This window comes from Electrophorus electricus, chromosome 5, assembly GCF_041902795.1.
Source record: "Electrophorus electricus isolate QZ-2024a chromosome 5, ASM4190279v1, whole genome shotgun sequence".
Lineage (NCBI taxonomy): Eukaryota > Metazoa > Chordata > Actinopteri > Gymnotiformes > Gymnotidae > Electrophorus > Electrophorus electricus.
The window spans coordinates 11019484-11032851 of NC_137501.1; the positions used below are offsets into that span (position 1 = coordinate 11019484).

Here is a 13368-nt window from a genome sequence, read left to right on the forward strand (position 1 = left end):
GCTCCCACTTTCATGTCTGTTCCTGCTCCCACTTTCGTGTCTGTTCCTGCTCCCACTTTCGTGTCTGTTCCTGCTCCCACTTTCATGTCTGTTCCTGCTCCCACTTTCGTGTCTGTTCCTGCTCCCACTTTCATGTCTGTTCCCACATCTGTTCCCTTGTCTGCTCCTGTTCATTCTCCAGGTTCTGTGTCTTCTGTCTCTTCTGCCCCTCTGTCTTTAGTTCTTTTGCCTGTCTGTGTCCTTCCTCCTTCCATTTTTGCTCCGGGGCTTGCTCCTGTTTCTGCTCCTTGTCGTGCCCATTCCGTTCCTGTCAGTGTCTCGTCCTAGTCCTGTTTTTGGTCCGTTTTTGTTTTTGGTTGTGTTCTTGTTTCTTCGCACCTCTGTGCTCTTGCCTGTGTTTTGATGGTTATTGTAATTGTAGCCTCCGTGTGTAAAGTCTAGCCATTGTTTGTGTGATTCTTAGCCTGTTTGTAATTCCTAGTTGTTCGTGTTTCCTAGCCTTGTGCTTATTCTAGCCTTCATTTATCCTAGCTTCTTTGTTATAGCCTGCATCCCCAGTTTGTCATTGTGTGTCTTTGTTGCATTTAAGTTAATCATGTATTCCTGGACTCTTCATACTGGTACACAAATTGAAATCCTTTCATACCATTAATGTGCAGCCAATTACACAATGTTTCCTTTCAATTCAAGGCTTTATTTCACAATATACTTGCTTCCGGTATCCAATATCAATATCTCCATGTCATGGAATGCTCCCCCCCACTAGTCACGTGGTAAGGCCCACCATGCAGTGGGATTCACGACTGTTATTTGTAACCATGACCCCTTGATTGCGCACACCTGCACAGGGTTTAGTGTTGTATGTTCGTCAGTGTATATAAACCCCTGCTAGTGTGTGCAAAATTGTTGGTTATTGTTTATGTAGATGTTGTGGTAATGGTCGTTTGTGTAGTTAAAATCAATGTTTGTATAATCTTTGTTAATGCTAAGTGTGTGTTCATGATCTTCTTTGCTATTATGTGTGAGTGCCACTGTTGTCTACATCTTAACATAATAAATAAAACGAAGAAGTCTGTTCATCCTGCCCTGCGCCCTGCAGCACTCGGACCGTGACACTCCACTATCAATAATATCTATCATTCTATGAGTCAATGACACAATCATTCTATGAGTAAATGTCAAAGCACTTTTTAAAGTCGATCTGGATAAGAGTGTCTGCTAAATGTTGAAAATGTACGTGTAAATAATAGTTAATATTGTTATAATTACAAATAATATTTATAGTTGTCAGTAGCCTAATAATAATTGGTTATGTGATACATTGTTGGCTACAATAAATTTGCACATATCACTTCAAGTCATTGTCTGATAATCATGTTTTCCTTCCCATGTGTTTAAGACAGTGTTTCCATCTTGAACACAGAGGGTACCCCTACCTGTTGTCTCTTTTGACATCACATCCTGCTACAGTCTCACACACTGCAGGACTAGATCCAGGACTGAGATAGAAATGTAGGCCAGGCCAGGTTTCAGTGCCTGAGTGAACTTTGAGTGGTTGCCCTGAGAAGGTATGACACTTTATTGTGGCTTGTAGCTGCTATAAGTAACTCCACCCAGTAACTCAGAGGAAGAAACCAGGGCAGAGATTATAATGTCCTTAAGCATTACCACTGGCATAAAATTAATTCTCACTAAATGCTCAAAACCATTACCATCTCCGCGAATAAGTTTGAAAAAGGCAGTAAAGACTTTACTGAAAAGAGAGGAAAAAAGGTTTTTGAATGTTTTTCATGTCACACAAATATTTATTCTCCCTACCAATTTGCAAAAGGTCTGTAAAAATCATATATGACCCTGACTCGGTTTTATGAAGTATAACTCTCCTTTCTTTATAATAACATTTTTCACATATGTGCCTTTCATGCACTTTGTACACATGTAGATCTTATGTAACTTAATGCTGTCACAAAATGCTCGCCTCCTGTGAGTCACGTGGTTTGGCCCACCACGTGCAGTGGGAGGATCTCTGTTTATTTGTGACCATGCCTCAGTCTTTGATATGTTTGACTTTGTGCATGTTTGTCTTTGTAAATGGTTGCCTTTGTTCACACTAGTTATATGTATGTAGATGTTCACCATTTATGTCATGTGTGAGTGCCATCATTGCTCTCGTTCTGTGTTAATAAATGTCTGTCCACGTCAAAGGAGTCTGTGCGTCCTGCCCCTCGCCCTACGGGACTCAGGCCATTACAGAAAGACCAACCGCTACAGGACGCCAGCTCCCGCGACAAAACACGGACTTCCGTAGGCACCCCCCGCACTGCTGCATGGATGCCAGGACATTGGGGAGAGGACCGCAACTATTGTCCCTGTCTTCTCCAGAGGCGGAGGGGAACACCCCCAGGAATTTCTTGGAGGGGTACCACAATGACCAGAAAGAGGGCGGTCGGGTGGAGCCAGTGGGATAACTCTGGGTATGTCCGGTGAAATTAGTTCAGCTCAGAGTTTAAGTTAAGGTTTGTTAAACCCACTTTTTGGAATACCCACCAGGAGCTGTAATTGACCATTGGAATGTAAGGGACTCTCCCAAAACACTTTATACTGATTACTTATGCCTACTTAAAACTCTACATTTCCAACATAGTACTGAATCTTAAGTCCCATTACTTTATTATTACTGATGTCAAAAAAACTGAATCTAAATCAAAATCAGTTCAAAATCCAATTGAAATGTCCCTTTCTAGGATTATTTTTGTTTTATTCAATCACTTATTTAATTTTATGACATGACTCTTGTTCTGGCAGTAGGTATCCATCTCAAGAGTATTTTTAAATTATAATTTATTTGCATACATTTATTTGGACACATTTTCTGTGTGCACAGTGTATTTACTAAATACCACAAATGTAAATATAAATATAAAGTTTAAATGTCAAAAGTAGTGTATACCACAAAATACTCTACTCTCGTCTATGTAATGCACTAGAGCGCAGTGGACATGCACATTTCCTATCCTGCTTGCCAAATATTTCTAGTCAGTACAGATTTCACTTGTATTTAGTGTCTTGCTGAGTAGTACTCTACTTGCTTTCAAGAATGAAACATTGGCATTTCTGTTTAACAGCCATTGCTTATGGCTGTCATCACAGTTACAGGCAGCAGAACCTACACACCAAGATAGATGGCCAGGATTTGTCTAGCTACCTGCAGCTCACAGGAAGAAGGGTGAGTGGAGCGCCTACAGGTTAGTGGAGCACCTACAGGTCTCCCTAGGTTAGAGAGCATACACAATATTCTTTCTCTCTGTAGGAGGATGGGGGGCACTGAGAGCCATCTGCCCACCCATCTGTCCAAAGCACATCATTATAAATGAATGACTGAGTATGTTGTGTTTAGAGTGGCACTGGTTTCACCATTCTCAAGAGGAATCATTTCAGACTCCCATTAAGAGAAAAGAGTTTAAAGCCAGTATCCTATGATGTCAACTTGCTTCGGTATTAGGCAAGGCAAAAATGAATGAAGAAAAATTATACTCAAACACCTGATTTTGAACATAGGGATAAAAACATCTAATCATACGTGCACTTAGTAAATATCTTGCAGAGTATAACATTGATACCTCACAAATGTGTTGCAGGCTAATTTATTAGCAACATCTGATTCTGTTGAAAACGTTAACAAATATTTTGGCATAGCAGTTTGCATTAAAATAGTAGTTGTTTAATTAACTAAACCTTAGGCAATAAATGATATTGATTTAAATTAGTTTTATTAGTACATTTTCTGCAGGCAGAGTTCTTTGTTCTCTTTTATATAGATCAAGTATTCATTCAGCAAGTGTTAAGTAACAATGCTGGTGTTAGTACAGCAGTAAGTCGTCTGAAGATCAGCAGAAAAGAAGCAAAAAGTAAAGTTTCCATTCCTATTGTTTTGGTTATTATAAAGAAAAATTGGAATATACAAACAAAATATCTTACGTTATAGTATTTGTGTCACGGGATGCTCCCCCCCACAAGTCACATGGTACGGCCTGCCGCCTGCAGGGGGGTTCACCTTATTTGTAACCATGCCTTTTGTAATTGTACCCACCTGCACAGGGTTTTATGTCTTGTTTTTTGTCTATTTAAATCTCGGCTAGTGTGTGTATTGTGGTCATAGTTAGTCTGCTGCTATATGCAAAACGCATATGTAGTCATTGTTAAATGTTACTGTGCTTTGTGTTTAGTTAAGTATATAAGTCATGTCTTTTGTTAATATTGTGTATGAGTGCCACCATTGTTGTTCGTGTCTTCTGTTAATAAATGTTTCACTTCATCAAGGGAGTCTGTGCATCCTGCTCCATGCCCATCGGCACTCAGGCCAGCAGAAGCGTTACAATTTGCCTGTACAGTTTAACATGACCTGTGAATCATTATGGGATATGGGATGAATCAATATGGATCAATATGGGATGAAGGCTGGACTACAGGTTCTGACACAGCACAGTTAACAATACTCTCTGCCACTGGCTATGCAGTTCATAATACATAGCCCCTGAGTATGTATGCTTCCAAATAATGCTTTTTTTGATAGTAGCAGAAGGAACATATAACACAAAGAACAAAATAGAAAACATCAAAACAAAAACACTGAAATTGTCTTTGTCTTTTTTAACTGCTCTGACTTTTTCAAAGGTAGGTTACCTCCTGTATCTGATCTGACAATCTCCACTCCTTCTCACTCCAAACTGCTATTTCTGTTATTTCAGTCCAAATAATCTTGCCTGTTGTATTGTCTGATGATAGTCTTTTCTGGACAGGAGGAATTTGTGAATGGCAAATGTAAAGAACAACTTCCCCTGAACAGCATATTGAAAGTGTATAATTCCACTTTCTTCAACTAGCACAGTCTGATAGAAGCTCTGTAGCACAACCAGTTTAGATACATAGGACACACCTGCCATTATGCTTGCGGAGTTGGACTATGTATATGGTAGGTAGCATTCCCTTTTTAAGGCTCTGTTCTTCAATTTGTTTTTTTAATGATCACCAGTAGACTGACACACTATTCAGTCTAAAGTTTAAGTTTAATCTTGGGAATGGACAGATAAATAGTTTATATCTTTGAATACATCTTGGTATTCATCCATACAAGTCAACATAAGCCTTGTTATGTAAAGAGTAGGAATAAACCAGGAGTAGGAATTTTCTGAATCTGACTGAATAACCAAATAGAAAAGGAGGAATTGCTGCTTCCGAGGACCTGACACACTAGCCCCAAGTGTGCACATACACTTGCACAGACCTACTTGTGTCATATGGTTTATTAGCTAAATATAAAATGATGTTCTGATGTTAACACCATTAAAGGCATTAACGATTCACTGTCATGTTCACTATGATGTTAATGGTGTAAAAACTGTGCTAAGGTCTCAAATGCATTCTGCCATCATTGCCATCTGTGCAAATGCCCCTCCAGTCACTAAAATAGGTTAGATGTTATGGGATCAAGACAAAGTGAACCTTCATAAAAACTGGCTCTAAATCTTCATGATAACCAGAAATGATAGGTCATGGCTTCCTCTATAGATGTCTCAGTTCCCATGGTGCCCATGCCATTTGTCTTTGCTTCCAGCTCTGCTCTGTCATGTGTGCTCCCTGCCCCTAATGATCCATACCGGTCAATTGTTCCCCTATATTACTCTGTCTTTCTGTGACTGTTTGGGTTTGGAACGGATTGTGTTCCATGATGTTAATGTTGTGTGTTAATAGCCATTTTGTTTACCTCCTTGTAGTTACAGTTTAGTTTTGTTCCTAATTTACCTGTTCATGTTCCATTTTCTTCTCTCTCTGATTTGACAGATGTCTGACACTGGACAGTCCATAGGACTCTTGAATACTAGAATACTCTCAATAATGGCTCACTCACATTTCTGTGCCTTCTCTTGCTCATAGCTACATTTTGCTTCTCTACATGGTGCCATATTAATTGAAGAGATTCCTCAAAGTGGATGTCTGTTATCCTTTATTCTTTATGTCATGGAAGGCATATAAAGTTACACCTGCTATCCAAACGCACTGCAGTTGCACATCTGCTTCTAGTGTGAAGCCCACATGCATGAATTTTGCTCAACAACTGTGCTGATCTGTCTAAACTGTGACTACTGCTGAGATGAAGGGTATGTTATCAAGTGTGGCTTCAGCAGTTGTGACATGCACATATTTGCTGTTGAATAACAATATTTCAGACTGGATGTGTCATGACACTTTGCGAGGTGAAATGACAGCACGTTATGAAAACTGACTTTGCAGCTCAGTGGGGTTTTTTTATGTCAGAGTGTCAATACTGATATGACAGCTTGCTAAGTGAGCCTGTTGGTAAAATATAACAAAAGGGAGGACTTTAAAAATATGCTCTTAACTGAGTACAGTTATCCTTGATCAGTCTGAATGATCAAAATTACAGAGTGATTGACAGAAAGAAATTTTCTTTGCGGGCAATTATACCCACATCTTATGTTGAAGAGGTACATGTTTATTCATTTTCAGAGCATTTCTGAACATAACGGTGACAGTAAAAACCATCACTGTCAAAATATCTGTTACACAGGACTTTATGTGTCATTGTTACAGCTCCAGGTGGTACTACAGAGCATCGTTTTGATGTCCTCACTTATGTTCATTTTTAACAAAACGTTCATTTGGTAAGATGCGCCATCTTGGAAAGCATCATGTCACCCTGACATACCAAAAGATTTAAATGCTGAGCTGCAAAGTAAGTTGTCATAATGTTCTTTGTCATATCACAAAGTGTCATGATATCCTATGTCAACATGGCATCAAACAGCTTTTATGACAGCTTATGCTTGTTTAAATAAGCATTTATATATTTGCCAATCGTTATTAAAGGCCTTATTTAGGTAAAGTGATAGACTAACAAACATTTTACATTTACAGAATGCCTGAGGAGAGCATTTCAGAATTAGGACAAGATTAGTCAATGTACAAAAAGAGCATTTTGTGTTCTGTTTGAAATTTGAAACAATGTTGCGTTAGTACAAACCTGCTGGAAAATTCACATACACTGAGGGAGTAAAATCTGTGCAACATGCAGTGATGGTTGTGACTCATGCATTTAAGAGTGAAAAGACAAAAAGACACACAGACAAACATCTCAGTCAGTTGCGCAAAGTTAGTTGCAGACAGTAATAGCCTAACATACAAAAAAGCCTGATTACTATTTCTGTTCATTTAAAATTCCAGTATTGTAGCTGAAGGTCAGTTCAGTTACTACTCTTAAGAATTAAAAAAGTGAAACGATTAACAGTAAGAATCATGTGAAAGCAGAGAAAGTAATTTTGCAGTCTACAAACACATAACATTCCAATATAGAGAAAAAAAATTGCTTCAACTTTTATTTATCAAATCATTATTTTATTTATCAAATTGAAATGTTGTAATTTTGATTTATACTGGCTATACCTCCACTTGTTATAAAATTTCTATATTGCTGCTTTAATAGTGGTCTTGGTTTTTGTTTGTTCCACCCCCCCCCCCCCCCTCTAATTTATTTACTTGTTGTCTGGCATTCATCCTACTAATGGGTTTGACAGTTTAGCATGTTATATTTACACTGCCGAGAAACAGGAAGTCATTAACATTCACATGGAAGCATTCACAAGGCAACATTGTCAGCTTGTAATGCTAACCATACAGCAAATGACAGAACATGACAATACGAAAGCTTGACTTGGCAGCATTGCAGAGCAATGTCTTACCCAAACCTTCATGTTTTTGTCCATTTACCCTACATTTATTTTTGTCATAATACACTATCATACCTACCACTGTTTAAATTTCACCATGCCCAAATATCCAATGTATGACATTACAAACTTTAATCTTTAAAGTATGCAGCATATTCTAACAATATGCCAAAACATTATTTCTGTTACTGTTATCTGTAACAGGGATGCTTCTACATTATACAGGCTTGGCACATTGGAATATGGAGGTCTCGTCTGTAACATCTGTAATGCCCACTGCTGAGGTGGCTACTGCATCACTTATTATGTGGTTTGGCCTGGGATGTGTTCCAGCTCTGAAATTTAGTGAGCCTGTCTGCCCATGTTATGACTTAAAATTGTGAGAACTCGTTGGGCATATGTGCCATCTTGGTCATGCCCACATTCAGGCTAGTTCCTGCTGTTCCCCATAGGCTATTTTTGTTTTGCTAGTGACAAAGCCAAAGGCAAAAGCTACAGGGTATTCCAATCCACCAATCCTCTGGGACAAAACTCTACTGACAGCTACAGCAGAGGCACAGAGTATAAACTGTTATTGAGAATCTGTATTTGCTGCCATCTCAGAGTCTGTCGTTCAGGAGCAGGGGTCCCAGTGGAGTTGCCTTATGCTTATAGTGGTTTATACCTCATTGTCGGTAATACCTGGTCATTCCTGTCATGGAGTAAAACCCCTGGAAGAATACATGTCATCTTTTCTACACTTTACTGCCACACACTGTACTGCCAGACTTCAGCTATAGTCCCACGGCATTTCCGCTATTGATAATGCACATCTGTTTCTACTTCATAAGCTTTAAATATTTATATATATATATATATATATATATATATATATATATATATATATATATATATATATATATATATATACACACAAGCCATTCCATTCAAGTGTTTATTGAATTCCTTCACAGAACAGACACACCTCATTCTACTTAATGAGATGCTGAATAGGTGATCACCTTAACAAAATCCTATTCTAACTAGCAACAGTATAAAAACCACATCACTATTCTCTTGTTATAGAACCAGCTGGATGGGAAAAGCAGTGCTAGGACTATCCCAAAAGTAAGTGTAGTCAAAATACAGCTACAGACCATGCCAAAAAAGTTGAAAAGAAAGCCTCTTAATGAGGAAAGAAGGGTTCAATTGTAGCTTTACTGGCAGAGGGATACAGTGAGTGTCAGATTGCTTCCATCTTGAAAATTTCAAAAACTGCAGTTCATAAGAACAAGGTCAAGCAGCAAACACATGGTACAACAGCTACAGACTGGCAGAGGTTGAAAATGACTCTCTATTAACTGCAATGATCGCCACCTCATTTGAATGTCACTTAACAACCATAAGATGACATCAAGAGGCCTACAAGCGGCCTGCAGCAGCTGTTATGAATTGCACAGCGAGGACGGTTTGAAACAGGCTTCTGGAAGCAGGACTGAAGTTGTGCAAAGCTAGAAAAAAGCCCTTCATCAATGAGAAGCAAAGAAGAGCCAGACTGAAGTTTGCAAAAGACCATATGGATTGGATCGTAGAAGACTGGAGTAAGGTCAACTTCTCTGATGAGTGCAATTTTCAGCTTTGTCCAAAACCTTGTCATGTAATAGTTATACAGAGACGGGGAGAGGCCTACAAGCCAGAGTGTCTTGCACCCACTGTGAAGGACACATGAATTGAGCCACTTACAAAACTGTGTTGGAAGAAAACTTGCTTCCTTCTGCTCTGACAATGTTCCCCAACTCTGATGACTGTTTTTTTTCAACGGGACAATGCTACAAGTCACACAGCCAGGTCACTCAAAGTGTGAGACCACCAGATCAAGACCCTATCATGGCCAGCCCAATCTCCAGACCTGAACCCCATTGAAAACCTATGGAATGTGACCAAGAGGTACATGGTCACAAGCGATCAAACAAAGCCAGGCACCTGGAGATTCTGTGGCAGGAATGGCGAAAAGTTACCCAACAGCAATGTGAAAGACTGGTGGAAAGCATGCCAAGATGCATAAAAGCTGTGGTTAAAAATCAGGGTTATTCCACCAAATATTGATTTCTTGATTCATCCTGAGTTGAAATATTAGTACTTTGTTGTCTATAAATGAATATGAGCTTGTTTTCTTTGCATTATTTGTGGTCTGAAATTTCTGTAACTGTTTTGTTCTGACCATTCTCATTTTCTGACCATTAATCATTTTAAAAATCTTTTTTTTTTAAAAAAAACGCTCTAAAATACAATATTTTTATCTGGAATTTGGAAGAAATGCTGCCAGTAATTTATAAAATAAAACAAAACTGCTAAACAAAACTGTGTGTGTGTGTGTGTGTGTGTGTGTGTGTGTGTGTGTGTGTGTGTGTGTGTGTGTGTGTGTGTACACACACACACACATTTACATTTGTGGCATTTAGTTGATGCTTTTATCCAAAGTGACTTACAATTATGACTGAGTGCAACTTGAGCAATTGAGTTAAGGGCCTTGCTCAGGGGCCCAAAAGTGGCAAATTGGCAGTGGTGGGGCTTATATATATATATATATATATATATATATATATATATATATATATATATATATATATAGATAGATAGATAGAACCAGCAACCACAGTGGGCAGTGGTAGCTCAGTGGTTAAGGTACTTGACTTGTAATTGGAAGGTTGCTAGTTCAGTGTGTGTGTGTGTGTGTGTGTGTGTGTGTGTGTGTGTGTGTGTGTGTGTGTGTGTGTGTCTATATATCTGAATTTACATTCAATTATCTTGTCTGTTTCTTTGACTATTCTGCCTGTACTGAAACCATTTCTGGGAAAGCCCTACTAAACTCAATCTGCATACACATGTGCATCTTGCAGGGAGGGTGTTAATGGGCTCAATAATATCCTCTTGCAGAAGGAGTTGCATATGCATTGCTTCAGGCTAAGTGTAAGGAGATGTCACAGAGGTTGGATCACAGGTTTGTATCTGTTTTAATATCTGAACCATTGACAAAGCCAGGGAGAGCCACAGAGCCATCAAACACCTCTGGTTATGCTTAAGGGCATGACTGTGAGAGGTGAGCCATGTGAATTCCAGCAGATTCAAATAGATCATATCACAGTGCATTACAGTCGAATCATCTTAATGGGAAAGGAAAAGTAAGGTTTAGGGTATCTTGGTGCATTTAGCACATTTGTCAATAAGCAGCGCAATTTTATTTCTCAAATTTGACGTTCACAATGTTTAAACTTCATGGGGCTCTATTGCTCTGAGTTAATGAGCACAGTGATGAGAACGTGAACTTGCAGTGTCTATAGTGCCCAGGGTATTATAGATTCCTGCTAAATGTACTGACGGACCACCATTTATATAATTAACTTTCGTTGCCTCCAGTTAAATTTTGTCCGGGCATAAAATACCTTCCTGTCTAGTGTAATACTTCATGGAGTCAATATACATCAGACAGGCAATTTCTGTTTTCCACTTGCCATAGCCTTTTCCAGTTTTAGTAGAAGACAAATATAAAGTATGTTTAAAGAGTTGACAAAATTATCTTGAAACATTCCAAATTTATAGTGCTGGAACTGGCACACCATACTAATAACAATGATTCTGAAATTACATCTCTGACTTATATTTAAAGATGTTCAAACAATAGCATAACATATAGATCAAACTAACAATATAGTGCAATCATTTAATTACCATAATAATACTCCCATCTAGTTATGGGGCAACACTGCCATAGACATGAACATATACTTTTAAACACCATCTCTTAAAATTATTAAAATAAACATGACTACAAAATTTCACAAATTACCTAGAATTAATGTAAAGAGAAGGTTTGTGTTTAAATTAGTTCGTGTTTAAATTAGTCTAGAAGTTCTGTATATTGAGAAGCCAGGAACATGTGCATTAAAAGCATGGTATCGAGTCTACCCCATACACATTTCTTATTCAGAGTAGGGGGTGTAGTGTAGGGTTCAGAGTTTAATAAGATCCCAGAGAACACCAGGACAATTAATTACATTAAAAGAAACTAATATAGCATTGCATGTTTACATTTAGGGAACTGTAATGATATTCGTCTCAGACATTTAACACTGATTTTCGGAGCCTTATAACCAAGTGCATGACCCCCACGCTCTCCCAATAAGCAAGGCGCCTTCCCTGTGCTATGGAATTTTGATTGTAAAAAGAAGATCATTTGAGAGCATCACTATCTAATTATCAGTCATCAATTATAAAAACCAAATGCCTGCATCGTATTACGTCTACAATCGTCATTTCTATATTACAGACTAGTGAACGTGAACAGCATGACTGGCAAGAGGCGTTGACATGACTGGCCAGAAATCAGACTTAAAAGGATAATTACTACTAAAAATATGAACATTTGTTATTAAAGTTAAACAGAAAATCACTGTAGAAAGTAATCGTTAATTTAAAGCCACAAAGCAATCCGCCTAGCCACATCCTATAGACCGTTCACATCGACGACGTGCGTTTGACGACGACAGTACACTGATGGCTTTTAATGAATTTCAATGCACGTCTAGATCTAGCTGAAATAAAGCACCTTAGGTTAATGATCAAAACAGCGAAATAGTGTGCCTTATGATCGTTTCGTAGCCATTGATCGAAACGAACAATAAATATTTTCGATACTGATCATATTTATCTAGTTCTCTCGATTAAGAATTCTACTTGCTTTTTCGCTTTGCCTAACTGAACGCGCTCTAAGTGTGTCAGTTTACAGCATACCGTACATTCTGCTGTTCATGACCCATATCAGAAGACCAAGTATTTAGAAATGGTTTGCTTACCTTATATCCCTGTCCTGGTGTGACTGGATGCCTGCAAATGTTGCGGACTAATTCAGCGTAGTCAGAGTCGACAGCAGTCTATTGCGCATAGAACCGCTATTAAACAGATCTTTTGTAACCACGGGAGGTGCTACTGATTGTCACCATAGCGCAGAACGAAGCTGCGTACCCCCTTTCAGATTTTGCCTTAAGCTGTGCGTGGGACCCTATTCAAGTAACCTACTGTAACGAGGTGTGCCCTTGATACTTTGCTTTGGAAACCCCGACACTGAGAGGAGAGAAATGAATAGACGATGTTCTCGTGAAAGCGAAATCCATTTGTCTGAGAACATTTTTGTATGATATTAAGATTTTACGATCACAATACGATTGCTTATGAGAATTTTTAAAAATCGGGTTAGTAATTTGTATTTGTAAATATATGGTCTAAGCTTGTGCGTCTACATCTGCCTTTTGAGATTCAAGAAAAAAATAAATATTGCCGTTTGCAAGTTCTTAATTACGTTTTGAGAAGCAAACGGAATTTGTGTGCTAAACTAGCAAATAGCATCGGTATGCTAAACTGAGGCAAAAGTGCACTACTAAGGCAGTGGAAATGCATTTGGCTTACTGTAAAACCTATCACCAAAAAATGTTAGGCAATGCTCCGTTTAATTAAACTTACCTCCTTAACTATCATCAGATAGTGTGCACAGCACACTGTGGTTTTGGCGCTATAGGCATAGACACCTTATGAATTAAAAAATACAGTCACCACTAACCATGTACAGATCATAGCCCATTTATTGTCA

The 13368-nt window shown here is 38.5% G+C and overlaps 1 protein-coding gene across 5 annotated transcripts in view; it reads right to left on the minus strand.

Moving 5' to 3' along the window:
• Positions 1–12795, minus strand: part of rph3ab (rabphilin 3A homolog (mouse), b) — a 44399-nt gene extending 31604 nt beyond the window's left edge. For 4 of the 5 annotated variants that reach the window (XM_027029362.3, XM_035530133.2, XM_081714168.1 and 1 more), the window contains exon 1: positions 12578–12795. The gene's annotated coding sequence lies outside the window, so the exon portion shown is untranslated. The remainder of the gene's footprint in view (positions 1–12577) is intronic. The other variant, XM_035530134.2, reaches the window with a different exon arrangement.
• Between the last annotated feature and the right edge of the window lie 573 nt (positions 12796–13368).